General features: G+C 43.2%; 2 non-coding genes across 2 annotated transcripts; one reads left to right on the top strand and one right to left on the bottom strand.

The window, feature by feature from the left end:
• Positions 1–4,662: 4,662 nt before the first annotated feature.
• On the top strand, positions 4,663–4,745 carry TRNAL-UAA. The gene has a single exon. It is a non-coding gene; the product is annotated as a tRNA-Leu (tRNA).
• A 758-nt stretch (positions 4,746–5,503) lies between these two features.
• TRNAL-UAA lies at positions 5,504–5,585 on the bottom strand. Its single transcript has one exon. It is a non-coding gene; the product is annotated as a tRNA-Leu (tRNA).
• Between the last annotated feature and the right edge of the window lie 3,181 nt (positions 5,586–8,766).

Genomic DNA, 8,766 nt, shown 5'->3' with positions numbered 1-8,766 from the left:
CCAATCCCCGCCAGCCGAAGAGTCTTCTTCAGCGCCAGTCGACTCTGGTGCCTTCTTTGTGTGATCATCTGTTTCTGATGCCTTACGTCCTGCCTGGGGCTACATGCACGGTGCAGGATGTAAGGTGTCAGAAACAGATGATCACACAACAAAGGTGCCGGAGTCGACCGGTGCTGAAGAAGACTCTTCAGCTGGCGGGGTTTGGGGACCCCCCGCCAGCAAACAAAGTACCTGATGCGGCGGGGGGGGGGGGGTCAAATGTAGAGGGGGCCAGGGCGTAATCTGTGGGGGCCCATACCTCTGTGGCCCCATGTAGCTACACCCATGCTTTGGAAGAAAGGCGGGAGAGGGGAGATATAATAGCGACATGTAAGTACCTTCCTTACATAAATGTACAGGAGGTGAACCTCAATTGAAAGGAAGCTTTGAAATGAGGGGACATAGGATGAAGGTGAAAGTACATAAGTACATAAGTAATGCCATACTGGGAAAAGACCAAGGGTCCATCGAGCCCAGCATCCTGTCCACGACAGCGGCCAATCCAGGCCAAGGGCACCTGGCAAGCTTCCCAAACGTACAAACATTCTATACATGTTATTCCTGGAATTTTGGATTTTTCCAAGTCCGTTTAGTAGCGGTTTATGGACTTGTCCTTTAGGAAACCGTCCAACCCCTTTTTAAACTCTGCTAAACTAACCGCCTTCACCACTTTCTCCGGCAACGAATTCCAGAGTTTAATTACACGTTGGGTGAAGAAACATTTTCTCCGATTTGTTTTAAATTTACTACACTGTAGTTTCATCGCATGCCCCCTAGTCCTAGTATTTTTGGAAAGCATGAACAGAAGCTTCACATCCACCTGTTCCACTCCACTCATTATTTTATATACCTCTATCATGTCTCCCCTCAGCCGTCTCTTCTCCAAGCTGTATAGCCCTAGCCTCCTTAGTCTTTCTTCATAGGGAAGTCGTCCCATCCCCGCTATCATTTTAGTCGCCCTTCGCTGCACCTTTTCCAATTCTACTATATCTTTCTTGAGATGCGGCGACCAGAATTGAACACAATACTCAAGGTGCGGTCGCACCATGGAGCGATACAACGGCATTATAACATCCTCACACCTGTTTTCCATACTTTCCTAATAATACCCAACATTCTATTCGCTTTCTTAGCCGCAGCAGCACACTGAGCAGAAGGTTTCAGTGTGTTATCGACGACGACACCCAGATCCCTTTCTTGGTCCGTAACTCCTAACGTGGAACCTTGCATGACGTAGCTATAATTCGGGTTCTTTTTTCCCACATGCATCACCTTGCACTTGCTCACATTAAACATCATCTGCCATTTAGCCGCCCAGTCTCCCAGTCTCGTAAGGTCCTCTTGTAATTTTTTCACAATCCTGTCGTGATTTAACGACTTTGAATAACTTGTGTCATCAGCAAATTTAATTACCTCGCTAGTTACTCCCATCTCTAAATCATTTATAAATATATTAAAAAGCAGCGGTCCTAGCACGGACCCCTGAGGAACCCCACTAACTACCCTTCTCCATTGTGAATACTGCCCATTTAACCCCACTCTCTGTTTCCTATCCTTCAACCAGTTTTTAATCCACAATAGGACATTTCCTCCTATCCCATGACCCTCCAATTTCCTCTGTAGCCTTTCATGAGGTACCTTGTCAAACGCCTTTTGAAAATCCAGATACACAATATCAACCGACTCCCCTTTGTCCACATGTTTGTTCACTCCTTCAAAGAATTGAAGTAAATTGGTCAGGCAAGATTTCCCCACACAAAAGCCATGCTGACTTGGTCTCAGTAATCCATGTCCTCGGATGTGCTCTGTAATTTTGTTTTTAATAATAGCCTCTACCATTTTCCCAGGCACCGACGTCAGACTCACCGGTCTATAATTTCCCGGATCTCCCCTGGAGCCTTTTTTAAAAATGGGCGTTACATTGGCCACCCTCCAATCTTCCGGTACCACGCTCGATTTTAAGGATAAGTTGCATATCACTAGCAGTAGCTCCGCAAGCTCGTTTTTCAGTTCTATCAGTACTCTAGGATGAATACCATCCGGTCCAGGAGATTTGCTACTCTTCAGTTTGCCGAACTGCCCCATTACGTCCTCCAGGTTTACCGTGAAGTCAGTAAGTTTCTCCGACTCGTCCGCTTGAAATACCATTTCCGACACCGGTATCCCACCCAAATCTTCCTCGGTGAAGACCGAAGCAAAGAATTCATTCAGTCTCTCCGCTACGTCTTTGTCTTCCTTGATCGCCCCTTTTACCCCTCGGTCATCCAGCGGCCCAACCGATTCTTTTGCCGGCTTCCTGCTTTTAATATACCGAAAAAAATTTTTACTATGTTTTTTTGCCTCTCGCTATCTTTTTTCATACTCCCTCTTGGCCTTCTTAATCTGCGCCTTGCATTTGCTTTGACACTCCTTATGCTGTTTCTTGTTATTTTCAGACGGTTCCTTCTTCCATTTTCTGAAGGCGTTTCTTTTAGCCCTAATAGCTTCCTTCACCTCACTTTTCAACCAGGCCGGGTGTCTTTTGGATTTCCGTCTTTCTTTTCTAATTTGCGGAATATGTATGGCCTGGGCCTCCAGGATGGTATTTTTGAACAGCGTCCACGCCTGTTGTACAGTTTTTACTCTCTCAGTTGCCCCCCTAAGTTTTTTTTTACCGTTCTTCTCATTTTATCATAGTCTCCTTTTTTAAAGTTAAACGCTAACGTATTTGACTTTCTGTGTACAGTTACTTCAAGGTCGATGTCAAAACTGATCATATTATGGTCACTGTTATCAAGCGGCCCCAGTACCATAACGTCCCTCAGGACAGACTCAGGAGTAAGTTAAGGAAATACTTCTTTACAGAAAGGGTGATGAATTCATGGAATGACCTCCTGGTGGAGGGGGTGGAGAAGAAGACTATCTGAACTCAAGAAAGCTTGGGACAAGTACATAGGATCTTTAAGGGAAAGGAAGGGATAGTAGATGGCATGGATGGGCAGGCTGCATTTTTAATTTAATTTAATTTTGGCATTTCTATTCCACTTAATTGTTAAGTTCTAGGCAGAGTACAGTCAACAGAGAATCTACAGTAGAACGGTCATTATACACAGAATTCAAAACAGCATACAGAGGGCCATGTTCAAAGAAACGTCTAAATCAGAATTTGGACATTTTTACAAAGACTTTGGAAGACTTCCAAATTCAGAAAAGGGGAGAAGGTCATAAAGATGGACATCCATCTTTCATTTTTAAAAAATTCCAAGGACGTCCTGTGATTTGGACGTCCTTGTTTTGGATACATTTTCAAACAAAAACCATCCAAATCGCAACACTTTGAAAGCACAGGAGGAGTGTCTTAATGGTTAGTGCAGCAGGCTTTGATCTTGGCACCATGGGTTCAATTACCACTGTTGCCCCTTAAGACTTTGGGCATATCAATACAGAAAGAGCATTTCTGGATATGACATCTAAGTCTGAATTTGGATGTTTTTTGCAAAATGTCCAAAATCAGAACAGGAAAGGTAATTTTCTAAAAAAAAAAAAAAAGTCTCTCTTTTCCCTTTGAAAGTGCTGTTTGGAAAAATGTTTTGTGATTTGGGGGAGTAGGGGAGGTGATCCCTGAGTCCCTCCAGTGGTCATCTGGAGTGGCATTTTTGAAAATCAGGTAGGTATAATAAAAAAAAAAATAGTATAGACGTCTTTAGACATTCCAAAATCGCAGTGCAAAACGTTCAAATCAGAGATGTCCAAAGGACCACCAGAAGACATCCATCTTACAGAACCGCAGAAGGACGTCCATACGGGAAATGTTGCCAACTACAAACATTTGCTCTACTTGCAGGAGATCTAGGTACTGCAAATGTAAAGAACGTTCAAATTTTACATTGTATATATGAAGACGTTTGCATACTTGATAATGATTCATATAAGGCTCCACACATATGAACACGTAATCATCCATATAAGGCCCCGCATGTGTGAAGACGGGTGTGATGGTCTTCTGGCCGTCCATATTTGGACGTTTCTGTAAGATAAATGTCCAAATGCTGACTTATGTTATTTTTTGGACGTTTTTCTCTTTTGAAAATGAGCCTGTTGGTATCTCTGGGAAGGGAGAGATGCAGCAGGAGGGAGAAGGGAGGTACTGACAGGGGGTGCATACACAACACACACACCTTGAAGGGCTACACTACCTTCAAGCAGTATGTCAAGGCATACCACTGGGGACAGTCTGACAAGTAAGTGAAGCACTCTTCCTTCCACACCTTAGATTATAGTGACCAGGCACTACCTGAAGGGACATTTTAAAAATGAAACAAAAATACCCAAACCTCTTGGGAGATTTATGTCAGGATGAATATCTCTAAGAGAAGAGTTAATTATTTGGTAAGATATAACTAATACAACAAGAGATTGGGTGGGGCTGTAGGGAGAGATGAAGGGATGGGGACAGGGGATTAACATGCTGTGAATTAAAAAGTTAAAAGCAAAAATATAAAATAAAAATGTTTTAGTTCTACTGTAACTACTGTCATTAAAAGAGACTAGGGACATACATAAAAAAAAAACACTAAAATAAATGTATTGGTGACATTCTACAAAGAGACTTCCAAGCATATTACTACCTACAATTGTATGTCAACCAGGATGGCCGAGTGGTTAAGGCGTTGGACTTAAGATCCAATGGACGAATGTCCGCGTGGGTTCGAACCCCACTTCTGGTAGTGCTTTTCTCTTCTCAACCTAACAATGAGGCCTAGGAGAAACTCCTCCAAGTGCTTGTACTTAATACAAGCAATAACAAGTGTTCAGACCTTAGCTAGAAGTTTCTTACCCACTTCTGGTAGTGCTTTTTACAATCTTATAATTTGGCCTAGGCAAAACTCTTCCAAGTGTTTTCCTGCTGCACGTAATAGAATAAAGCAATAACCTGAAATGTGCACCAGTGTGTTCAGTTGTTAGCTAGAAATTGTCTGCTTTCTTGTCCCTCTCCCCTCCTGCCCCCTTTGCATACCATACCTCTCTCATAGGTCTCTAACGCCCTAAGGACAGGAAAGCGGGAGACCCCTGTGGGGAATGAAGGGATGGTGGAGAATTGTTTGTGTGTGTGTGCTTTTCATTATTAATAAAAAGGCAGTCCGCGGTTTCACTTTCAAATCTTGTTTAAAGGAGCTACGGGATTCAGCGGAGGAGAAATCCGGATGAGCCTACATGATGAGGGGCCTCACCTCCCCCCCCCAAAAAAAAAAAACAAAAAACCCCGAGGCCAAAGTTAAGCTTAAGCATGCCAAGTATTTTTTTCCATAAAAACTTTGTTCCGTAGATAGAAAAGAAGCATCTCAGTGAGAAAGTCACAAAACCCCCAACATTAAACCTATGTTATGTACATACAATTTTTTTACATAAAATAATTTTGGTTAAAAAAAAACAAAACAAAAACTTTAACAGAAAAATAAAAAAAGGAATTAAAAAAATGAGAAGCTACCAGGAGTGGGGTTCGAACCCACCGGACATTCGTCCATTGGATCTTAAGTCCAACGCCTTAACCACTCGGCCATCCTGGTGCACATGATGAGGAGGAGCACAGGAGGGGAGACATATAAACCGCTTACTAGCGAGAGTAACTCTCGCCCCCCACCATTTATTCGCTGATTTTCTGTAAAGGACCTTCTGCCGTTTTCTTTCTTTCTTCCTTCCTGGGATGTGGAATAGAAATGCAAGCTTTCTTGCCACGGGGCGGGGCATGACGGGGGAAGGAGGACGCCCTGCTGTTGCGTTATATTTAGCTTATTATTGTTGGTTAATATTATGCATCACTTTGTCTCCTATCTGTTCCCCGCGGTCTGCAAGACTGAGTTGGGGAGGCACCAGACCAGGCCAAAACCCTGGGACACAGGGAGCCTAATGCAAGGTTCAAGGTATATTTAATGCGATTACCACCTGACAGAGACCGATGTTCTGTCAGGAAAAGAAGCGAAACCAAGCAGCCTCTTCTTCCCTCCCACCTTGTGATACGCGACTACAGCTCAACCAAGCAGGTTAATTGATAGAGTCGGTATGACGTCAAAAGCTGAATCCAATTACATTAATTTCCCTTTCCCTCTCCTCCGCGTATCCGTCATCCCCATTCACCCAATACAAGGCAAGCAAACCTATGAGCTGTTCTATCCACGTTGTCGTTTTTTTATTGTTGGTAGCATTTTTATTTGATTTCACTTATATTTTCAAACATGCCGGCTTATGCAGCATATACCGATGTACATAGAGGATGTATTGGTTTCATTGGTTAGAGTAGTAATTAGTTCTAAATTGTAAATCTTTGTGTCATTTGGAGGGGGCACGGACAGATGATGGACATCCTGCTTAAGAATATTCTGCTACAGTGCGGAAATCATGGTTACTTCAGTTATGGCAAGTTTTCCAGTTCCTGAGGCAGCAAAGCATCCCCACACCATTACACAACCACCATCGTGTTTGATTGTTGATATGATGTTTATGTGAAATACTGTATTTTATTTATTTATTTGTTACATTTGTATCCCACATTTTCCCATATATTTGCAGGCTCAATGTGGCTTACATAATACCGGAGAGGCGTTTGCAGAATACCAGAGAGGCATTTGCAGACTCTGGTGTGAACAAATACAATATGATGTTGTGGTAAGATAAAGTTCATGTAGCATTGCCATATTAAGGAATTGTGCAACGGTAGAGTTGAGTTATGTTCATACGTACTTTAGTTTTGTTGTGTAGCAGAGATCAGGTATTTAAGTTGGATCGGTAGGGTATGTTTTTTTAAAACATATTGGTTTTTAGTGATTTCCGGAAGTTTAGGTGGTGGTACGTCATTTTCAAGGCTTTTGGTAGTGCATTCCACAGTTGCGTGCTTATGTAGGAGAAACTGGATGCGTAGGTTGATTTGTATCAGTGGTGTAGCTACGTTGGGCCTGGGGGGCCTGGGCCCCCTCAGATTTGACCCTGGACCCCTCCCACGGCTTTTCCAACCCTCCCCCATCGCCATCGCCGTCAAGTACCTGTGCTGGTGGGGGTCCCCAATCCCCGCCAGCCGAAGTTCTGTGTCTTCAGCCCGTCTCTGGGCCAGCGCGTTGCTGCAGCCTGCAGTAGCTGATCTGATTCTGCAAGCGGGAAGCCGATTCTCTTTGCGTGGTATGAATCGTCCTGACATCAGGACGATTCATACCACGCAAAGAGAATCGGCTTCCCGCTTGCAGAATCAGATCAGCTGCTGCAGCAGTCTGCAGCAACACGCCGACTCAGAGACAGGCTGAACAGTCTTCAGTGAAGACACAGAACTTCGGCTGGTGGGGATTGGGCCCCCGCCAGCACAGGTACTCGACGGCGACGGGGAGGGTTGGCGATGCCGGAGGAGGAGTCAAAGATGGCGTCGGCAGGGGGGGGGGTCAAAAATGGCGTCGGAGGGGGGGGGGAATGGCCCCTGATTTGTATTTAAGTCCTTTGCAGCTTGGGTAGTGCAGATTTAGAAATGTACGTGTTGATTCGGATGAGTTTCTGGTTGGTAGGTCGATCAAGTCTGTCATGTATCCCGGGGCTTCGCCGTAGATGATTTTGTGAACCAGGGTGCAGATTTTGAAAGCAATGCGTTCTTTGATTGGGAGCCAGTGTAGCTTTTCGCGGAGGGGTTTTGCGCTTTCAAATCACGTTTTTCCAAAGATAAGCCTAGCTGCCGTGTTTTGAGCGATCTGAAGTTTCTTTAAGGTTTGTTCTTTGCATCCTGCATAAATTCCATTGCAGTAATCTATGTGGCTTAGTACCATTGATTGTATCAGGTTGTGAAATGTTTCCCTCGGGAAAAGTTGTTTCAAGCGTTTGAGTTTCCACATTGAATGGAACATTTTTTTTGTTGTGGATGCCACTTGGCTTTCTAGCAGATTACGGTCCACCGTGACGCTGAGGATTATCAGGCTGTCTGAGATAGGAAGGGTGTAGTGTGGGGTGTTGATACTTGTAGGGTTGTCCAAGCTGTGTTGGGAAGAGAGGATGAGACAATGTGTTTTTTCTTTATTGAGTTTTAGTTGAAATGCATTTGCCCATGAGTCCATGATGTTTAGGCTGAGATTGATTACGTTAGTGATTTCTGTCAGTTTGGTTTTGTAAGGAATTGACATCGTCTGCATATATGAAAGGGTTGAGGCCTTGGTTGGATAAGGTCTTAGCTAATGGGGTCATCATTAGGTTGAAGAAGGTCAGTGATAGCGGTGATCCTTGTGGTACTCCACAGTCTGCTTTCCACGGTGATGATATGCCGGAGTTTGATTTTACTTGATATGTTCTTGTGGTTAAGAAGCCCTTTTTTTAAATTTATAACCATTTAAATTTTTACATGCGATAAAACAACTTGCCGGAAATACAGAGAAAGTAATATAGGAATTATTTCAGTCAGGTAATTCTATTCTCTTCCTTAGACCACTAAATAGGGAGAGTGAAACAAGACAAGGAGATCAATTAAACAGTAAACAGGAAAAAAATGGTATTAACCTGATTATCCCCAGATTACTCGGCTAATTAATTATTTACATTGATCATCTGGTTGGCTTCTTCAAGCCCAATACGGTATATAGTCAATTCATTTCATTGAAAACATACTTATTGTCCAGTATTAGTTAGAAATAATACATCTGATTACATTCTTTCTCTTTTAAAAACCAGAAGTTATTTAACAATATAATACTTAAGTCTCTAATTCAAATTCCACTCATTAAGTAA

The sequence above is a fragment of the Microcaecilia unicolor genome, chromosome 3, assembly GCF_901765095.1.
Source record: "Microcaecilia unicolor chromosome 3, aMicUni1.1, whole genome shotgun sequence".
Lineage (NCBI taxonomy): Eukaryota > Metazoa > Chordata > Amphibia > Gymnophiona > Siphonopidae > Microcaecilia > Microcaecilia unicolor.
This window is presented reverse-complemented; position numbering and strand designations above follow the sequence as displayed.